General features: G+C 45.4%; 1 protein-coding gene across 2 annotated transcripts in view; it reads right to left on the bottom strand.

Annotated features, from left to right (window-relative positions):
* Window positions 1-22,816, bottom strand: part of CYFIP2 (cytoplasmic FMR1 interacting protein 2) — a 137,431-nt gene that overhangs the window by 107,571 nt on the left and 7,044 nt on the right. The window contains exon 1 of one of the 2 annotated variants that reach the window (XM_077468405.1): window positions 10,831-10,980. The exons of the other annotated variant lie outside the window; for it this stretch is intronic. The gene's annotated coding sequence lies outside the window, so the exon portion shown is untranslated. Of the gene's footprint in view, window positions 1-10,830; window positions 10,981-22,816 lie in introns of those variants that run through there. 2 annotated transcript variants of the gene reach the window in all.

Genomic DNA, 22,816 nt, shown 5'->3' with positions numbered 1-22,816 from the left:
ATAATAACATAGCCAACAATGTCCTACTGATGAGGGTTTGCAAATAAGAAAACAGAGGTAAGTGCAATGACATACATGGCTACAAAAGATAGGGTATAAACATAGATGGGAAGCGAGACTAGGAAAAGAGGGAAAAATATAACGCAACATTGCTAACATTGCTAAGGGGGATTTCCCCTATGTGACCCCTGGGTAAGCATTCTTACTGAATAAAATATGAGATCCATGCAAAGGGTCAACTGCAAAAACTCCAAGACGCTCCACCGTGAAGCAGCTGCAGAGGACCCCATTGGCTCCATCTCGGGCTATGAGGCCTCCATCAAGCCTCCATCCAGGGGCACAGTTACCCAGGCCTGTCCCAGGACCACCCAGGGCGGGAGCCCTGCTAATGCAATGGAATTATAGGTGAGGTATGTCACCCAGTGCAACATACATAATATAGACAGAAACGGAAAGAATAACACATCATATAGAATAAAAAAAAATTTAAAGAAAAGAAAAAAAATATATATATAATTTCGTCTAGTCTAGTTGCCTACAATGACCGGATCGCAGGAAGAAAACACAAACATCGGAAAGGACTGTAAAAAATCAGGTTCAGGCATTAGCATCACAGTTCAAGTAGGTACTCTCAGAGAGGGTTCTGCCAACTCCAACAATGCAACTTCCAGGCGGGATGGCACCTCAGGATCAGCGGTGTATTTCTGCCAAGCAGTGTTAATTTTAGCAGCGCATTTTGATTTAGTTTTAGTCTTAGGCTGCTTTCACACTGGGGCGGTATTCAGGCGTTACAGCGCTATAAATAGCGCCTGTGTAACGCCTGAAAAAAACCGGCCCCTTTAACTCCAGTGTGAAAGCCGGAGGGCTTTCACACTGGAGCGATGCGCTGGCAGGACGGTGAAAAAAGTCCTGCCAGCCGCATCTTTGCAGCGGTGAAGGAGCGGTGTATTCACCGCTCCTATACCGCTGCTACCCATTGAAATCAATGGGACACCGCGGCAATACCGCCGGCAAAGCGCCGCTGCAGCGGCACTTTGCGGGCGGGTTTAACCCCTTTTCGGCCGCTAGCAGGGGTTAAAACCACCCCGCTAGCGCCCACACACCGCCGCTAAAACGACGGTAAAGCTCCGCTAAAAATAGCGGCGCTTTACCGCCGACGCTGCTCTCGCCCCAGTGTGAAAGCAGCCTTAGTCTTAGGACTAAAATGGCATTTTACATTTAGTCTTATTTTAGTCTTCTGCAATTGTTTTAGTCATATTTATTCGACTAAATCTCCAGTACATTTTAGTTGACTAAAACTCATTTTAAAGCGTTTTCCACCGTTTTTTTTTTTTTTTTAAGTGAGCAGCTACAAATACTGCAGTTGCTGACTTTTAAAATAAGGACACTTACCCGCATAGCGCGCCCACGATGTCGGCACCCGAAGCCGATCTCTCGATCGGCTCTCAGGTGCTGCCGCCGCCATCTTGGGTATGGGAATCAGGAAGTGGAGCCTTGCGGCTTCACTTCCCGGTTCCCTACTGCACATGCGCGAGTGGCGCTGCGCAATAAGGATGGCCCCCGCTGTCTCTGGGATCCGTGTGTTTCCCAGCAGACAGCGGGGGACCCGCAGGAAGTGGCATAAATATCCGCAGATTCTGCGGATATCTATGCCGGAAGTGGGTGCAAATACCTGTACTATAGGGTTCCAATGAGCGGAAGTTCCACTTTAGGGTGGAGCTCCGCTTTAAGCGTCTAAAATCTAATGGGTGTAATTCAATTTAATGCATTATGCAGGCCATACACGGTCGAATTTCGAACGAATTTTCTTTTCAAAATCAGAAAATTCGTTTTTTTTTTGATCCGATGATGCCACCATTGATTTTCGAAATTCGGCTGACCAAGCCTTCAATTTCACCTCATGTTGCTACAGAAAATAATTTTCTTGGCTGGGAATCTTCTTTTCTCTCCGTACATTTTCTTTTCTCTCCGTACATTTTCTTTTATCTCCATACATTTTCTTTTATCTCCGTACATTTTCTTACGTTTCTCGCACGATTCTCCCATCATTGATTAGAAAATCGTTCGTTTTTCTAAAAATTTCCAACATGTCCGATTCCTCAAATTTTATTTCCGCACGAAAATCGGCTGTTGCTGCAGCCCACTAATGGTGCGAAATTCATACGAAAATTCTTAGATACGATTTTTGAAAGAAAATTCTTTCGAAAATCGAACCGTGTATGGCCGGCATTAGTTAACATTTCTCTACGATTTCCAAACTCATTATATACTGCTGGAGTGAAAAATATAATATGCTATTATTTATGGTATTGAGGTATGAACATGCACTACAGACCAGTGTTAACTTTGAAGTCAAATTTCAATTTAGTTTTAGTCTTACTCTTTTGACAAAAATTGCATTTTAGTTTTAGTCCCATTTTAGCCATTTGAGCTTAATGGCATTTTAGTCATCTCAATTGTTTCAGTTTTAGTCATATTTTAGTATTCATTTAGTTGACTAAAATGTTTTAGTCGACTAAATTAACACTACTGCCAAGATGCCCAGACACTAGTTAAGCGCTTGCGTCTATCCCTACACATCGCCACCCACTCCTCTGCCTCCTTAATCTCATCCACTTTCTTGAGCCACTCAGCTCTAGTGAGCACATGTGGACGTTTTCAGTAGATAGGCAATAAAATATTTTATATTTAAAGTAAAACTAATCTATAGATTCTGATGGAAAAGCCATTAAAATCTAACCCTACATTTTTTTGAATATTTGAAAAATCATTTGAAAATTTGTTAAAACCTTTGAACAATATATCTTTTCTAAAAGCAGAGACCCTGAAGAATAAAACAGTGGTAGTTACAAGTTTTTTTTTAATGTCACATTTTGTGCAACAGTTTGCTAAGCACAAATTTCAGTAAAAAAATCACTAAAGTTTCCTTTAGGGCACAAAAAACAACAACAATATTTTATACAAATTGATGGTAATATAAAATGTAAAAGATCAGGTTGAGCCAACGAGTATATAGATATCAAGCTTTATAATTGTACACACCCGTAAAACAACAACTCATTTCAGTACCCTGAATCTTCCATTTAAAAACACTTTAACCACTTAAGCCCCGTCCAATTTGGCTGGCCAAAGACCAGAACGTTTTTCGCGATTCGGTACTGCGTCGCTTTAACTGACAATTGCACGGTCGTGCGACGTGGCTCCCAAACAAAATTGACGTTCTTTTTTTCCCACAAATACAGCTTTCTTTTAGTGGTATTTGATCACCTTTGTGGTTTTTATTTTTTGCGCTATAAACAAAAAATAGCAACAATTTTGAAAAAATGCATTATTTTTTACTTTTTGCTATAATAAATACCCCCAAAAAATATATATATAAAAAAAAAATTTCCTCAGTTTAGTCCAATACGTATTCTTCATATTTTTGGTAAAAAAAATAAATCACAATAAGCGTTTATTGATTGGTTTGCGCAAAAGTTAAAGCGTTTACAAAATTACAGACCAAATACGACGCAAGGGAAGCTATTGGCAATTGAACTTCTTTTTTTTAGTCCCTTCTTACGTCATCACGTTCAAAACAAACAGACTTTCAAACGGACAGAGTCCGTTCGTGTGTGACCAAGTTCATTCATTCGGAAGCCGAAAAAGTCAGTCGGGAATACCGCTGGACCTAGTCTGCCGGAAAGCCAAGTTGTGTGTACGCGGCATGACTTGACAAAGAGCTGGACACAAAACATGTAGTGACGGACCATGCACATGATCTGCCTCCCTGTGCCTTCTCTCCACTCCCTCCATTGGCTATAGCCGTGTCCTTCGGCGCATATGAGTGACGTCATTGCTAGACGCTGCGTCTGTACGGTGGCACTGCAAGAAGATTCATAGAGCCTCTGGCTGGGCATGCACCATTCCTAGTATGGATCAGAGGCTCCCTATCATCCATCCACTCTGCCGTTGGGGTTATCAACCACCAACACCCACGACAACGCTGGCAACCACAGTGACACACCTAGGACCCTTCCATCCGAGGACAGGCATGGCCTTATGCAATTCTGAGTTCTGCGGATAGACTATTGGCCGTTTGGGATGGCAGTTCCCATGTAAGTTTCATATTGTTTGTCAATAAACTGCTTTTTATTAAGGAACTTATAGATGCTGTTTTTTACATCATAAGACTGAGTTTAATTCTCCCCCATTATCATGAAGCAACACGCGAGAGTCTGATGCCGCATACACGCGGTTGGACTTTCCAACGGGAAATGTTGGATGTGAGCTTGTTGGCTGAAAGTCCTATCGCGTGTATGCCCCACCGAACATTTGTTGTTGGACTTTTCACCAACAAATGTTGGCTAGCAGGTTCTCAAATTTTCCGCCAACAAAACTTTGCTGTCGGAATTTCCGATCGTGTGTACACAAGTCTGTCGCACAAAAGTTCACGCATGCTCAGAATCAAGTACAAGCCGGAAGCGTTCATAATGGTGATATCACGTACGTCTTGTACGTCACTACGTTCGTAATTGTTGGCCAACATCTGTGTGAGCGCGTGTGTGCAAGACAAGTTGGAGCCAACAACCTTCAAACAAAAATCCACGGTTTTGTTGTCGGAAAGTCAGATAGTGTGTACGGGGCATAAACGATGTACGGAACAAATTTTTGCATTTTTATCATCTCCAACCAGTCTGCCCATTCTCCTCTGACCTCAACAAGGCATTTTCATCCACACAACTGCCGCTCACTGGATATTTTCTCTTTTTTGGACCATTCTTTGTAAAACCTAGAGATGGCTGTGTGTGAAAATCCCAGATCCCAGATCAGCAGTTTTTGAAACACTCAGACCAGCCCGTTTGGCACCAACAATGATGCCACTTTCAACGTCACTTAAATCCCTATACCAGGGGTGCCCAACCTTTTGAAGAGCGAGGGCCACTTAAGCGACTTAGTAACCAGTCGCGGGCCACAATGAGCAGATGACAGTTCTGCGTCCACCCTGCGTATGCAAAACGGACACAGACACAGCCCACCCTACTCTATGGGCCTCTCATCTGATCAAATGGAAGGGGACGGATCCACTTTTCTTTTTTTTTTTTTTTAGCAGATCGGATTGGAAGGAGGCAGGTGTAAATGGACACAAGTCTGTCTATATCTGCCGCTCCATAGAGGTGAATGGAGGGTCCAATTGAGTCAGACAGATCATGTTAAAGGGGCCTAAGGCTATTTTTACACTGATGGTCTGCGGTCTACCCATACCTGTGGCCAGGGGTCAAGTCCTGGGGAAAAAAGTGTGGGAACTCCCACCCAAGATCCACTCCCCCACCAAAAAAAAAAAAAAAAAGATACGCTCATATGCATATATATATTTCACATAAAATACAGTGACTGCAAATGCGACATGCTACAAGAGATGACCAGACTGCGAATGCGACTACAGGAGATGACCAGACTGCAAATGCAACTACAGGAGATGATCAGACTGCGAATGCGACTACAGGAGATGACCAGACTGCGAATGCGACTACAGGAGATGACCAGACTGCGAATGCGACTACAGGAGATGACCAGACTGCGAATGCGACTACAGGAGATGACCAGACTGCGAATGCGACATAGTACAGGAGATGACCAGACCAGGAATGAGACTACAGGAGATGACCAGACCGGGAATGAGACTACAGGAGATGACCAGACCGCGAATGCGACTACAGGAGATGATCAGACTGCAAATGAGACATGCTACAAGAGATGACCAGACTGCGAATGTGACTACAGGAGATGACCAGACTGCGAATGCGACTACAGGAGATGACCAGACTGCGAATGCGACTACAGGAGATGACCAGACTGCGAATGCGACTACAGGAGATGACCAGACTGCGAATGCGACTACAGGAGATGACCAGAGTGCAAATGCGACTACAGGAGATGACCAGAGTTAAAATGCGACTACAGGAGATGACCAGACTGGGAATGCGACTACAGGAGATGACCAGAGTGCGAATGCGACTACAGGAGATGACCAGACTGCGAATGCAACTACAGGAGATGACCAGACTGCGAATGCGACTACAGGAGATGACCAGACCGGGAATGAGACTACAGGAGATGACCAGAGTGCGAATGCGACTACAGGAGATGACCAGACTGCGAATGCGACTACAGGAGATGACCAGACCGGGAATGAGACTACAGGAGATGACCAGACCACGAATGCGACTACAGGAGATGATCAGACTGTGAATGCGACTACAGGAGATGACCAGACTGCGAATGCGACTACAGGAGATGACCAGACTGCGAATGCGACTACAGGAGATGATCAGACTGCGAATGCGACTACAGGAGATGATCAGACTGCGAATGCGACTACAGGAGATGATCAGACTGCGAATGCGACATAGAACAGGAGATGACCAGACCGGGAATGAGACTACAGGAGATGATCAGACTGCGAATGCGACTACAGGAGATGACCAGACCGGGAATGAGACTACAGGAGATGATCAGACTGCGAATGCGACTACAGGAGATGACCAGAGTGCGAATGCGACTACAGGAGATGACCAGACTGTGAATGCGACTACAGGAGATGACCAGACTGCGAATGCGACTACAGGAGATGACCAGACTGCGAATGCGACTACAGGAGATGATCAGACTGCGAATGCGACTACAGGAGATGACCAGAGTGCGAATGCGACTACAGGAGATGATCAGACTGCGAATGCGACTACAGGAGATGACCAGAGTGCGAATGCGACTACAGGAGATGACCAGACCGGGAATGAGACTACAGGAGATGACCAGACCGGGAATGAGACTACAGGAGATGACCAGAGTGCGAATGCGACTACAGGAGATGACCAGACTGCGAATGCGACTACAGGAGATGACCAGACCGGGAATGAGACTACAGGAGATGACCAGACCACGAATGCGACTACAGGAGATGATCAGACTGCGAATGCGACTACAGGAGATGATCAGACTGCGAATGCGACTACAGGAGATGATCAGACTGCGAATGCGACATAGAACAGGAGATGACCAGACCGGGAATGAGACTACAGGAGATGATCAGACTGCGAATGCGACTATAGGAGATGACCAGACCGGGAATGAGACTACAGGAGATGATCAGACTGCGAATGCGACTACAGGAGATGACCAGAGTGCGAATGCGACTACAGGAGATGACCAGACTGTGAATGCGACTACAGGAGATGACCAGACTGCGAATGCGACTACAGGAGATGACCAGACTGCGAATGCGACTACAGGAGATGATCAGACTGCGAATGCGACTACAGGAGATGACCAGAGTGCGAATGCGACTACAGGAGATGATCAGACTGCGAATGCGACTACAGGAGATGACCAGAGTGCGAATGCGACTACAGGAGATGACCAGACTGCGAATGCGACTACAGGAGATGACCAGACCGGGAATGAGACTACAGGAGATGACCAGACCGCGAATGCGACTACAGGAGATGACCAGACCGCGAATGCGACTACAGGAGATGATCAGACTGCGAATGCGACTACAGGAGATGACCAGACTGCGAATGTGACTACAGGAGATGACCAGACTGCGAATGCGACTACAGGAGATGACCAGACTGCGAATGCGACTACAGGAGATGACCAGACTGCGAATGCGACTACAGGAGATGACCAGACTGCGAATGCGACTACAGGAGATGACCAGACTGCGAATGCGACTACAGGAGATGACCAGACTGCGAATGCGACTAAAGGAGATGATCAGACTGCGAATGCGACATAGTACAGGAGATGACCAGACCGGGAATGAGACTACAGGAGATGATCAGACTGCGAATGCGACATAGTACGGAAGATGACCAAGTAGCTAGTTTTAAAATTTAAACCTGTCCTCAGCCCCTTTATGGCACCTCCTTTACATTCCTGTCCTCACCCCCTTTGTAGAACCCCCCTTCACATTCCTGCCCTGCCTCCCTTTTATATCACCTCTCCTCATTCCTTACAGTTTCTGATACTTTCCCCCTCCCTCCTTCATAACAGCCCCCTCTTCCCTGTCTTACCTTACACAGGACACAGCAGATGACATCGGAAGTGCAGCAAAGGGATGGACAGAGGGCGGGACCTGCCCCAGTTAACTGATTGGTTGATAGAATGCAGAGCAGTTCTATTAACCAATCAGTTAACTGAGCCAGCCCCTGCCCTCCGTGCATCACTGTGCTGCTCTTCCGATGTCAGCTCTGTGAGGACAACGCAGCTAGCAGGCTGTGCTAGAGCCTCGGGCGGCTCTGGTCCTGCAAAGGGAACGGCGTTCCTGCTGTGAAAAAAGTGCGGGGACGCCGTTCCCACGCGTTCCCGCAGGACTCGAGCCCTGCCTGTGGCTTTCCTGCAGGTTAGCTGTACTTTGCCATAGAATTCTATCATATCCTGCAGGTGTGGTGCACTTTCTGAAAGTGCACCAAACCCACAGATAAAACCAGAAGTCTATGGCTCAGTGCAGGTAAGCCGCAGGTACACTGCACCATACCTGTGGATCAGTTTAAAAGCAGCCCAGTAACCACTGCAGAACAGATATGTCCATAAATACACTGTGATTTTAGTAATAAACTTGCTGTCCCAGGCAGAGTGCATTTGGTATCACTCCACCTATGACAGGAGTCGGTGCTATACAGGAAGCATTGGCTTATTCAGCTCTGCTCTGCAACTGCTTGCTTCCTCTACTGCTGGCTTCATTCACAACACTAATGCTCTGGCATGGCGGGTATCCTGGCTTGCCAACCCGCCATCCCAGAGCAGGAGGTCGCGGGCCACATCAGAGGGTTCCGCGGGCCATATGTGGCCCCCGAGCCACTGGTTGGGCATCCCTGCCCTATACCATATCAAATTCCTTGCTTCGTCCTAATACTCTTTTGCTGGCCGGTGCTTCATATAAAGTTCCACCCCCCTTTTGTGTTAAATACACCTCCCTTCTCCCTATACCAGTGTAAAAAGAAACATATACAAAACCTCCAATATTGAAAAAAAAACGTCTTTCCTAACGGTGGAAAGTGACAATAGTGCAATAAATGAACACATATATTAAAAATAAATATAAATATTACACATTTATAAAAAATAAAAAATGTGTATATAAAAGCATAAACAATGATGATAATAGATATAAAGTGCTACTGTGCAAAGAGGTGCAATTCCCACTTTTATGATCCTGTATAGATTATCAGTGACCCACTAATGCATAAAAAAGTGCTCCTGTGCATGTGCATAGCATCCAGTATTATATAGTATATCAGTATTGCATTCAAAGAAGTGCTCCTGTACAAGTGCATGGTATCCAAAAAGAGTCTATCCAGATGTAATAAAGTTCATGCGATTATAAAACCGCTAAGTGCAATAAAGTTCATGTAATTATAAAATACAGAACATGCCGTGGTGTTCCACACTCTGGTGCTCCCCTTGGGTATTTAATGCTCACCTCAGAGCGTGCGACCTTGCAACTAAGCGCAGTCAAAACACGCATATGAGCCACCTCTGGGCTCTTTTAGTTACATCGGAATCCTGGACTTGTCAGTTTGGTACCTCGGTGAGTGTATAAAATAAAGACTTCATAGTGTAATAGAGTTTTAACAGGTTAATAAACAAAAAGCAAAAAAGGCCCCCAACTGAGGTACTCACATAGATTAGGTGCGCCAGTGCACCGCTCTATATCAGGTAAAACAATATACCGGACTGGATACCACATCGGGATGTATGTTGTTCCTCTCTGTCAGATCACCTGTGCAAATGTGCTATCCTGTCCCCTTCCCCAAAGGATCCACATTTGCATGATATATGAGGCATGTTTAACGCTTGCAGCTGAATTCTGATAATTAAAGTGGTGTTCCACACCAATTTTTTTTTTTTTAACTTACCTCTAAATGGCTGTTGCTAGGGGGTCCCTCGTAGTCTGCCTCCTTCAGTGCCTGGGCACCTGACGTCACATCCCCTCAGCGCAGGAAGGGCTCAGCTCTGCCCCCTCCCTCCTGTCAGTCACCTGGGACACGTGACAGGTCCCAGATGACTGTGCGGCCAATCATGGCGCGCGGCGCAGTGGGTGCCCAGCTGTGAAGCCACAGTCGGGTGCCCGCATTTGCAATGCCGATGCCGCTGAACAGAGAGGGGGACAAGCGGAGCTTCGCCCCCCCCCCCCCCCCCGCATCGCTGGACTCTGGAACAGGTAAGTGTTAAAAGTCAGCAGCTGTAGTATTTGTAGCTGCTGACTTTAGATTTTTTTTTCAAATGGAAACTCCTCTTTAAGACATTTTGGATTAGTGGAGGCTCACAGATACTATATTTTAGTCACTTAAATCCCCTTTCTTACCCATTCTGATGCTCAGTTTGAACTTCCGCAATCCGTCTTTACCACGTCTCGATGCCCAGATGCATTGAGTTGCTGCCATTTGATTGGCTGATTAGCAATTTGTGTTATCAAGCAAATTAATTAAACAGCCACACCTAATAAAGTGGCACCTTTCCCAGAAAAATGGTCACATTTACAGCTTACCCGTACCGGCTGCCATAGCAACTTGTGTACTACCCCTGCCTGGAGGGCAATTTACAAACAGCAGGGCACTAGGCAACTATGGCCTTCATATGAAGCCGTTGCATGTTGCACTGCTGTATGATATAAGCCCAGAGGACCCCGATTTCCATCTTTTATACACAATGATTACAATGTAAATGCAAACAGCACAGTTCTATAACACGCAGTTCTAATTACATAGAAAGGCCTACTGAAAACGATACATTTCCTTCCTATATTGAGGCATCTGACCAAGATGGGTTCATAACGGTGTTTACCTCTCCTGGGAGGGGGTGCTGCAGCCCCCAGCTTGGTGTGGGTGGATGTTTCTGTCTCGGATGCTGCGGATGTAAGAGCTGTATAGAGAGATCAGTCAGCTAAGCCTAGCTAAGCCTATCCCTTCCTGTCTGAGCACCTGCTGTACATGTATGCTGATCATACTGCTTACACTGACACAGGGGAAAACAGCCTGGCCTACTGGAGCACAGCAACGCTAAACCAGGAAGGAAAGAAATAAAAAAAAATTCATCACCTAATATGTAATTATTATATAAGAGAATATCATCTGGTACCCAGGAGCCGGCGCTGGTACACAAATCTGCTTAAAGGAAACACTTCTGTTTAGGGCAGATTTATAAAGCTCAGTAAAACTAACAATGAACTGCTAATGCTGTATTCATATGTTTTCATAGGATTATACTTGCGTTCTCAAAAATCGCTGCTTTTGTCATCAATAGGTCCTATAACTGAAGTTGATGCGTATAAAAAAAAAAAAAAAAAAACATACTATGTCAATGCAACCCACAGAGGTGGACTACCACCATTTAAAACAATTTCTAACGTGAGAACATACGTTGATGGGTGTTAAAACGCATAGGCGAGATGCGCCAGAAGAGTAGTAATCAATTTTTAAACATGCGCAATAAATGATTCATATTCATTTCCATCCACAATCATTAGTCAGCAGTCAGAAAATTTCAAGACTTCATTTGATGAGTCTATAGGGTTGATTTACTGAAGGTAAATAGACTGTGCACTTTCAAAAGGAAAGTTGCACTCAGTCGCTCTAGAGCTTAGTAAATGAGCAGAAGCTCTGCTGACTTCCCATTATCCAATCAAATGCAAGAAAAAATTGTGTTTTATTTTTTATTTTCCTTGCACGTGATTGGGTATTGTTTACAAAGTGCAGCTTTACCTCATTTACTAAGCTCTGGAGCAACTGCACTTTGCAAAGCGCATAGTCTATTTACCTTTAGTAAATCAACCCCTATATGCCTGTTTTGTTATTTTACCTGATGCTCATTATATCACTGATATGCTTTTCTGGCAACATTTTTTTTTTAGCATTTTGTCTATTATAATTTTTATCACTATTTGTATTAAAGTGGATGTAAACCCAATTTATTTATTTTTTTATGCCTTTATGTAGAGTATAAGATTTCCTATCATTTGAGCCCAGTCTTGCCACAAAGACTTAAAGTGGTTGTAAACCCTTAGGCTCGGTTCACACAGGGGGCGATGCGAGGCGACACGACTTGCCGCGCCGCGACCTGCCGCGACCTCAGCGGCGACTTGCAAATGACTTCTGTATAGAAGTCAATGCAAGTCGCCCGAGGTCGCCCAAAAGTAGTACAGGAACCTTTTTTCTAAGTCGGAGCGACTCGAGTCGCTCCTCTTAGAACGGTTCCGTAGTACAGAATGGGGGCGACTTGTCAGGTCGCGGCACGGCAAGTCGTGTCGCCTCGTGTCGCCCCCTGTGTGAACGGAGCCTTACAGGCAACTTTGAACTACAGGTAAGCCTAGATTAAGGCTTACCTGTAGGTCCAAGAAATATCTCCTAAACCTACACGGTTCAGGAGATATATGCAAATGACAGACACCGCTGTCTACGGCGCATGCGCCATAGATATCTGCGTGCAAGCTCACTAAGCATGCCGCTGCTAACGGCAATCATGCCGTTAGTGGCGGGTCCTACGCGCATGCGCAGGGGTGACGTCATCGAGGCTCCGGCCAGTCACAGCGCCAGAGCCGCGATACCCGGAAGTCACTCCGGGTATCATAGCGTCGGAGGAGGAGGATGACGAGGGTCGCTTCGGGGTCTTCCATCTCAGGTAAGTGATTCATAATGAGCTAGTATGCTATTCATACTAGCTCATTATGCCTTTGCCTTGCAGGGTCTATTTCTATTTTTAGTAAGGCTCTACTTCCTCTTTAATCCAGCTCTGAGCAATCCTCTTTTATTGTTCAGTGAGATAAATCTTGACAAACAGAGAAAAACTTTGTCAAATCCTGCCCCTTGCTGCGAGTGACAGGTGATTTACATATCTCGTGCACTAGCCTAAGAGACATGCATTATTTTTTAATTCCCTCTCACTCTTTTCTTCTGCTGCTCTGCAAGGATTGGCTATTCCACACCTCAGCAAGATTTGGAATTCTGAAGTCATGTGGTGACTTTTCTGGGTTTTGGATGGATGTTAGTAATCATAGCAGAAGTTCAGTGTAAGAAATACACAGGAGAAAATGCATGTTGATAAGGGGAGTGAAGAGGTGGGCGGGGAGTCTACTGATATCATGACTCCACCCACTGAGTCCTGGAAAACAGACCCACCCACAAAATCTGCAGTTTTATGGGTCTCATAGCAGATAGAGGGTAGACATTTGACAAATAAGTATACATGCAGGAGGCATGTATATCCTTCTAGATAACCAATATTGCAGTAATTTAGAAAGGATGAGAGTGGGTTTACATCCACTTTAATATAATTGTTTTTATTAAATACATATTATTAATAAAGCAAAACTTTTTAACCCAGCAGCGATCGCTCAGTTCTCGGTCTTCAGTGAGCAGACAGCTGGTGATTATAAGTCACCACCTCTCTGCTCTGCCCCTCCAGTGCTCACTGGAGCACCTTGCTGTGAAGGGGGCGGGAGAGGCTGGCTCAGGCTCTCAGTGGCATGTGAAGAGGATGAGCCAGCTGCTGATCAGGCATCTGAGCGGATACCGACATTATTGTCAGAATCCCCTCAGAGCCTGGACCAGCTCTGTGACATCAGGTCTGTGAATGCGGGCCACAGGAGTACAGAACTAAGTGCACTCCTGTGACCTACAGGAGAAGTATGGCCAAAAGAGCTTTGGGCATACTTCTTTTTATCCTGAGATTTTATCAAATCATACCAATTATTTGTTACAGCTTATATATACCCTTTGGTTTTGTTTTTATCTTATTTTACTATAATGTCTCAATACACCTTCCTGATGAAGTTACCTGCATAAGCCAGTGAAACGCATCGATAGTGTTACATTTTATCATATGATCAATAAAGAAAATTTCAAGCATCTCCTCCTCTTCTCGTGTGCCTCTGCTACCTACAGTACCCATTTTTGGTGCTAAACTCCTTCACCTTCATATGGAATAAATTGATTGCTAAGGCTAGAGCTACATACTGTATATGACTTTTGATTGCACGACTAAGAAAAAACAAATTATAATTTGCCACACAAATGTGCGTGTTGGTGTTTGAACATTTGCAATTTTTGCTAGGGTACTATTGCAAGGCCCCTTTCACAATGCCTTAAGTGCAGTACGATACTTTGCGGTGCCATTCCCACTGGTCAGCTATGGGTTTTAATTTAGTTTTGAATGGCACTGTCAGGGCTGGGCTCCCAGCCCTTCCTTCTCTGCTCAGGTTGCTCAGCTGTCAGTTAATTGCCAGTTCTCATCGTTCCACAGTGGCTCGCCTGTTGATCATCTCCTGCTCATCAGTCAAGCCCAGAGCCAGCCCCTTCTGGCTATTTAAACTGCCTGGTTCATTTCAACAATTGCCCTTGCCTTGGTCAACATATCTAGAAACTCTCTGCTGTGTTTCTGTTGAAGACTTGCCTGGCTGATGTCCCTTCTGGTTCCTGATCCTGTCTGCTGCCTCTGACTACACTGATCTCTGGCTTCCTAATTTCCTGGCTTGTTCTGACTATCCAATTTGGCTACCGAACCCTGGCTATGTTTTGACTACATTTACCAGTTGTACCATTTTATTAAAAGGTGTGATTTTTACTGCATTTTAAGTCTCCCTCTGTTTCATGGTTCCTGACAGGCAGCCCATGAACCTACATAACACACAGATTGTCAATCAAAATGAATCGGTTGCTTAAGGCAACATACATTAAACATGTAATATTGCATGATGAGTACCTGTGTGTTAGTGCAAAACACTGGTGTGAACAAGCCCTAAAGGATGGAGTCTTAACTGGGTTATTTCCTGTACTCTAAGGCCCCTTTCACACTAGAGGACTGATTGGGTCCGCCTGTCATTTTCAGTTGGACCCAGTCAGACCCTCCAATCTCCTCTATGGATCTATGGATTGGTGGGTGTGAACAGACATGTTTCAGTTTACACCAGGGGTGTCCAAACTTTTTTCAAAGAGGGCCAGATTTGATGAAGTGAACATGCGCGAGGGCTGACCATTTTGTCTGCATTTTTTGAACCATTAAAATTCGGTCTAAGTGTGTTCGTTCGTGCACTAATACACTGCCCAACAAGAATTCTCTTGCCTTTGTGGCTGTGTGTGGTGTATTATTTGGATATACCGTATTTATTGGCGTATATCACGCACCTTCACTGTAAGAGGGAAGTTTCAGGGAAAAAAAACTTACAATTTTAAATAAAGAACTGTGAAGCAAAATAAGGGTCAGTGCCCATCTGCAGACCCACAATTGCCAGGAATGCAGCTCCCACCATTGCTAGGAATGCAACACCCACCATTGCCAGGAATGCAGCCCCACCATTGCCAGGAATGCAGCCACCATTGTCCGGAATGCAGCCACCATTGCCAGGAATGCACTCACCATTGCCAGGAATGCAGCCCCACCATTGCCAGGAATGCACCTACCATTGCCCGGAATGCACTCACCATTGCCAGGAATGCACTCACCATTGCCCGGAATGGACTCACCATTGCCAGGAATGCACTCACCATTGCCAGGAATACACTCACCATTGCCAGGAATGCACTCACCATTGGCAGGAATACACTCACCATTGCCAGGAATGCACTCACTATTGCCAGCAATGCACCCACCATTGCTAGGAATTCACTCACCATTGCCAGAAATGCACTGACCATTGCCAGGAATACACCCACCATTGACAGGAATGCACCCACCACTGCTAGGAATTCACTCACCATTGCCAGGAATTCACTCACCATTGCCAGGAATGCACCCACCATTGCCAAGAATGCACCCACCATTGCCAGGAATACACCCACCATTGCCAGAAATTCACCCAACATTGCCAGGAATGCAGCCACCATTGCTAGGAATGCACCCACCATTGTTAGGATATCATTCACCATTGCCAGGAATGCAGCCACCTTTGCCAGGAATACAGCCACCATTGCCAGGAATACAGCCACCATTGCTAGGAATTAGCTCACCATTGCCAGGAATGCAGCCCCACAATTGCCAGGAATGCACTCACCATTACCATCAGTGCAGCCTTGGAGGTGACATGGAGAGGGCAGGACGAGCGCCAAAGGCATCCTACAGGAGAAACTCCTGTTTACACAGTGGCCTCTATAAGAGAAAGTCCCGCCTCCTTTGAAGGACTGAACAGTCATCCAATGGCAGCACCGGAGACGGGACTTCCTATTACAGAGGCTGCCGTGTAAACAGGAAATACTCCTCCTGTGTGCATGGCACTCGTCCCGCCTCCTCCCTCCGAGGCAGCCAGCCTATATATCTTTTGTAGCCCTGGCGCTGGGAGATCATCGGGGGCCACAAAAGATATACATGTTTAAATAACCAGGCGGGCCATTCAAAAAGGGACTGCGGGGCGTGATTGGCCTGCGGGCCGGACTTTGGACATGCCTGGTGTACACCCACCGACATCCAATACAATCTGCTAAAAACAGACGTTTGGGGATCTGTTCCCCATCCGTCCGGAAATTTCCGAAAAACTTGCTTAATGTACCTTTATTGTCACAAGTATATCAGATAGACACAGGACAAGCAGTTGACGAGTTTCGCAAGTGATAGCTTGCTTGTTCACAACATTGATTATATGCCAGTAGGGGATGGAATCAAACAGACATCTTTAAGACCACTGATGGAGCAAAAAAGCATGAAATGTGACATGTGGGCATAAGACTGTGGTCCAGGCTGCACACCCACTGAGTACCCCTTGTTCTCCACAGTGCAAGGGAAGTGCTGGAAGGATGGAGAGATCGAACATGTCCTGGAAGTCACATAAAAAGGCCTATTTCGCATGGGCTTTCAGGGGATAGGGAAGGGTGGTGGTGTTAGAAACAGGCGTTTGAGCCAGAGTTTTACTACCCCCCAACCACCAACCTAAAGCCTACAATACAGCCAGGAGGGGTCTATTCACATGCCATGGATGCATATGGCATGAAGAGTTGACGAGCGGAATGTCTGTCAAACTCTGCTATTCAAGTCAATGGGGTCATGCTGCAGTTTTGGCTCACGTTTGGTGCGCACTGGTCCCACTGAAAATTGTTCAGCAATAAAATTTTTTTAAAAAGCAGGCTTGCCTCTAGAACACCTCACAGCGGCTGTTTAGTTGTATTCTGAATACACTGCAGCTTGCCAATGGAGAGACTGAGCATGCTGTATATCCCATGCTGTGTGTACAAGGCCTCATGTATACAGGAACTAAACAGGCGCTTTTTTGCATTTTGTGTGTATGTTACTTGTACAGTTCAGCTCCAGCCAAAGGTATTTATTTTGTTTTGGATAGAGCAGACCAGGGTTAGTGACAGTTTTTTGACTGTCAAGCTTTTGGAGGGGAGATTTCCCCACATTTCCTGCCAGAACAGGAAGTGATGGGAAATAAGACTTACATTTGGCAATGGCAGCCTATGTTTTTTCTAATTGCAGGCTTGTTTTAAAGTGACCTTTTTTCAGTAGCTCCAGAAGTCTACATAAGATAACCCTCCATGTGTCACAATACACAGCAACAGGAAGGCCTCATGCACACCTAGGGTTGCCACTTTTTATTCAAGCCAAACCCGAACACTTTAGCGGCCTGGAACACCTTTAGGTGCCCCCAAGGAGAGTAGTAATGGTAGTAATGCGATGCGCATAGTATGCCGCATCTAACAGTGGGTCTGGCCAAATTGCTCTGGTTGACATAACCCCCAGTCATGCCAGACCTGCCCCCAGGCAACCGCCTACACCTCCTGGGTAGCAACAGATTTGTATGTGACTATCTTGGTTACTTGGGGAGCCACAGCCCAGTCTGAATAATGTGTCCAGGGTTTAGTGCGCCTGAAACCCGGACTGTCCGGGTGAATCCCGGACAGGCGGCAACCCTATGCACACCAGGCATCTGTTTACACCCTTTGAACGCCAGAACACCTAGTAGGAGAAAACTGTATTAAAAAACTTGTAAAAGCCATGTATTGCATATACCTTTAGATGCATCAAGCGTTTAAGTATTAATGGATTCCATTGACCAGAATATTAATACATTCTGGCAACTGGAATGCATTAACTCTCAAATGCACTTAAATACCTCTATCATTTAGATGTATTTACACGCGTTTCTGTGCATTCAGAGTTTTTTCTGTTCTTCCGCTCGTCTCCTGTTTGCGCCTTTGGTGGGTTCTTTCTTTCAGCCTGTAAGCGCTCTTTCTCTAATACACCTGTAAATGCATATGTATGCATGGACAGATAGGCTTTAATAGAGGTGCTTTTACAGGCTGAAAAAAAGCCACACACCTGTAAAAGTGGTGCTTTTTAAGGCCCAACGTGCATAAAAAAGTCAATAGTCTCTCAGGGTCAGCCTCAAAGCTGCATTCTAGGGGAACGATATCATTGTCTGCTGCAGGCAGAATGAAGAATATCCGCAGTCCTTCCTTCCTTTGCAATTATATTGTTTAGTTCAGGTTCTGCCATGTCATTAAAAGGCAAACCATAAGTACTGCTATTCTTACTTCTGTACAGAAGCTGCAAGCAGATATAAAGTAAGCATTATGCACTCCAGCTCTGTGTTGCTTTGTATCGTTCAGTGCATTTTTTTATGCAGTAGAAGAGCCTGAATTTGTTTCGATATTAGCATCCTATATTCCCCTGCAGAGCAGCACTTAGACTGGAAGAGGGTGGAGATGTACTCTCAGCTAAAAGGTCTCTTTTGCTTTAAAAACTTACATTTTTAGTGGAAACATGTTTATGGGAGAAAAACACAGACCTAATTCATACTCAGTACCCCTTAACAGCCCTATGGGCAGAGCCAGGTGGTTGGCACCCAAGTCGGAAGAATGGCACATAGAGTCCAGAGGAAGGTTGAACAAATAATATTGGTTTGATTTGCATTATTGACAGATAACAAAGTGGAACAATCAGCAATCACTAGCACTAGTATGTGGCTGTAAGAACTGAGGCAAAACACTTGCCATAACAGTTCTGAATGCAGACACTATTAGTAAATACAGTGACACTGGCAGGACAGACACAGGAATGCTGGTATTGGTAATCCTAGCAATGCTAACGGTACAGGGGTATATGTTCAGCCTCAAGGTTACCACATGCTATAGCATACATTATCAGGGCAGTACAGGGCTGGACTGGGACAGAAATTTGGCCCTGGACTTCATCCAGACCGGCCCACTTACATTTTGAGTGTCCCATCAGCACCCCCTTACATCAGAGTGTCCCATCAGCACCCCTTACATCAGAGTGTCCCATCACCAGCCCCCTTACATCAGAGTGTCCCATCAGCACCCCTTACATCAGAGTGTCCCATTACCAGCCCCCTTACATCAGAGTGTCCCATCAGCACCCCCTTACGTCAGAGTGTCCCATGAGCAGCCCCCTTACATCACAGTGTCCCATCAGCAGCCCCTTTACATCAGAGTGTCCCATCACCAGCCCCCTTACTTCAGAGTGGCCCACTGAGCCATCAGCCCACCGGGAAACTCCCGGTAGTCCCGATGGCCAGTACATGCCTGGGGCAGTATCTGTGTGGGGTGTGACTGACAGAGTGGCGGTACAAGCGGTGCTAGTCCCTTGGTGCAGTAATGAAGTCCGGAGGAAAGTCCCCTAATCTGTCCTTTCTTGAACAGGAACCTTTTCCCTAAGCAAATTCACTATTCCTAGCAAGTGGGGTTCCTTTCCCCAACCTAGCCACCTGCAACTGCATGCCAAATGCAGTGGGGCACTGATATTTATTTGCAACGCCCACATTAAAGATGGCTGCTGAGGTCACCCAGTGTTGCAGTGTGCAATTGGACCACTGTTCACCTTGTAACATCTATGGAGTCTGCATAAGAACAAACTTCCGCCTCCATCTGTACAGTGGCCCAACAATACAGTGCCACCTACAGAATGGGGGGGGGGGGGGGTAAACCTCACCTGCCTACAACCCAGCTACTGGACTGGCCCAAGCTGTAATGTTTCATCACAGTTAAGCTTGCAGAAAGTTCAGGATCTGCCTATGCCAGGGATATGCAATTAGCAGACCTCCAGCTGTTGCAGAACTCCAAGTCCCATGAGGCATAGCAAGACTCTGACAGCCACAAGCATGACACCCAGAAGCAGAAGCATGATGGGACTTGTAGTTTTGCAACAGCTGGAGGTCCGCTAATTGCATATCCCTGCCCTATGCTGTCTAGTATAGCTGTGTATATTACATGACCAGCTGAACATGGAGAGAACAGGACTCCTTCCCTTTCATGTCACAGTACTGGTGCTTAGTGATTGGACATTCAGACACCAAGCAATGCCACATGGGGAAAGGGAGTCATAAGCCCTCTGTAAGCTTAATTTAGAGCCAGTGTAGTGTCATATTTTGCTCCCCATCGTAGAATGCTCCGGAAGTGACGTTGCGGCCAGAAATTTCACACTGTGCATGCATGATGCATTCCAAACACTTGCGCCATGCGTGCCAAAGGATTTGCGGCAAGGCAGACCACTGAAACCGTCAGATAATCCCCTCCCCGAGCCACGGTTACTCGCTCTCTCTCCGCCGCTCTATGACCTGTCTAAAGTTTAACGTCACTTCCGTGACATCTGACAGTTTCACTGAACTGCATTGCCGCAAATCCTTTGGAACGCATCGCGCATGCGCAGTGGGACATTTCTGGCCACAATGTCAGTTCCGGAGCATTCTATGATCGGAAGCGGAATATGACACTACACCAGCACAGGCCATCCATTCTTCATTCCCAGTGGCTGAACTACACAGTGGAGGAGCAAAAGGAAGGTGAGTATGTACAGCTGGAAAGGATGACATTAAAGTGATATTAAAGCTTCCTATTTTTTTTTACAGTAAAATAATAAACATGTTATACTTACCTGCCCTGTGGAATGGTTTTGCACAGAGTAGCCCCGATCCTTCTCTTCTCTGGTCCCCTGCTGGCGCTCCTTGCCCCTCCTTCCTGCCAAGTGCCCTCAAAAAAAGCAGCTTGCTAAGCGTGCACCCAGGCAGGCTTACCCCGAGCTGCTGCTTTGTCTGTCCATTCACACATAGAGCTGCGTCTTGGCCCTGCCCCTCTGTCTCCTCATTGGCTGACTGTCTGTGATTGACAACAGCGGGAGCCAATGGCTTCCACTGCTGTCTCAGCCAATGAGGATGGAGAGTCCATAGAGAGGCTCTCCTGCACAGAGCTGGAGGAAGATCAGGCTCAGGTTTTTTTACACAGAATGCATGAAGGTAAAAAACCTTGGGCCTTTACAACCACTTTAATTGAAGCTGTTGCTTAGTTGTGTATGGCTAAAGCACAATTTAACTTTAAATGCCTCTGATATCAATAAGCTGTGGTGAGAACCACAGAATGGGTTGGGATCTGTGAGTAACAGAAGCACTGACTGGTGAGTTAGTAGAGGTACCCAGTCGGAGCTTCCTCCCCACACAAATCTCAAATTTTAACCAAGAAGGGCACTCAAAGCCTCCTGAGAACTAGAGGGAGGTGCTTAGTAAATTTACATCTAGGGGATTGTTTGAAATAAATAAATAAATATATATATATATATATATATATATATATATATATATATATATATATATATATATATATATATATATATATATATATATATATTAGCTCATACATTGAGCTGTGAGTTTGGGAGATTTGTTCTTACTTCCTGTCCTGATGATCACACAGGTAGGAAGTGAGATAATCTACTCCAGAGATAACAATAAAAACATATCAGAAGGAAGTTTTTGGCACTTGATCATTGTTTCGATTAGCTGTTCTGATTCTGTACTGTTCTGTTTGATAAATGAGAATTTTTTTTTTTAACCAACTCAACCATGTGTAATGGGCCTCAGTCAGTACATGCCTCGTGTAGATTTGTGTTTGGCTAGGAAAGCACCAGAGATGTTTTGTAGACTCTAAAAGTAATTTGTAAGTAATATTTAATGAAAATCCAAAGCAATCTTAGGGGTTCAAAAGGTCCCCCTTAATCAGGGTTTGAAAAAAATTGAAGAACAGAAAAAACGGAAGAACTGACTCTTGACTAGGTAAATATGGAGTAATTAGTCAGAAAGATCTGTTTAGGCTGCCTCTTTAGTATCCTAATTTTTCCAAGCTCCGTTGAAGAGAACTCCAAATGCGTTGTATTTTTACTGAATGTTACTTTCAATATAATAATTTTGTGGACTTTGCAAAATGTGTCTGGTTTCTCATCATGCACCATGAATACAAAGTTTCTAACCTTTCCCCAGCCATTCAAAACGCAGGGAAAATATTTGACTTGAGTTGGACTTTAAAGTAGAACTTCAGAATTATTTATTTTCATTTTTTTTGTTGCCCCACATCCTCCCTCCCTACAGTATTTAAAAAAGTGCCAATCTTCTTTTACCCTCTCCGTGCTGCAGCACTGCCTTCAACTTCCTTCTTGGCCTAGTGGTGGTAGGCATTCTGAGGCCAGTACTCATCCTGCCATTTTTCTGGGGGCTCACAATACTCTGGGGCTGAACAGCACTTAGAACTTACACTAGTACATGAGCGCCACTTAGACCTGGAATAATGCTTGTCCCCTGCTGATGCTGGAGGAAGAAAAAGTCCTGGTGACATTGCTGAACTGGCAAGCAGGGGTGGCTCGTCCATTAAGGGTGCACAGCTGCCGCCCCCTCTATCCATGCCACCCCCTATACAGTGTGTTAGAAAAGCAAATGAATATTCACTTTTATAACACTGAATTGCCTCTCAGCCAATCAGCCTTTCCTGATTGGCTGAAAGGTCAGGCGATATTATTGGATGCCTAGGAGGAGCAGGAAGGGTATGCATGGTCGAAGCTGCTG

The sequence above is a fragment of the Lithobates pipiens genome, unplaced genomic scaffold (assembly GCF_037356315.1).
Source record: "Lithobates pipiens isolate NorthernLeopardFrog02 unplaced genomic scaffold, aLitPip1_a1.2 Scaffold_8, whole genome shotgun sequence".
NCBI classification, from domain to species: Eukaryota; Metazoa; Chordata; class Amphibia; order Anura; family Ranidae; genus Lithobates; species Lithobates pipiens.
The sequence above is the reverse complement of the archived record's forward strand: the minus strand, read 5'-3'. Positions and strand labels throughout refer to the sequence as shown.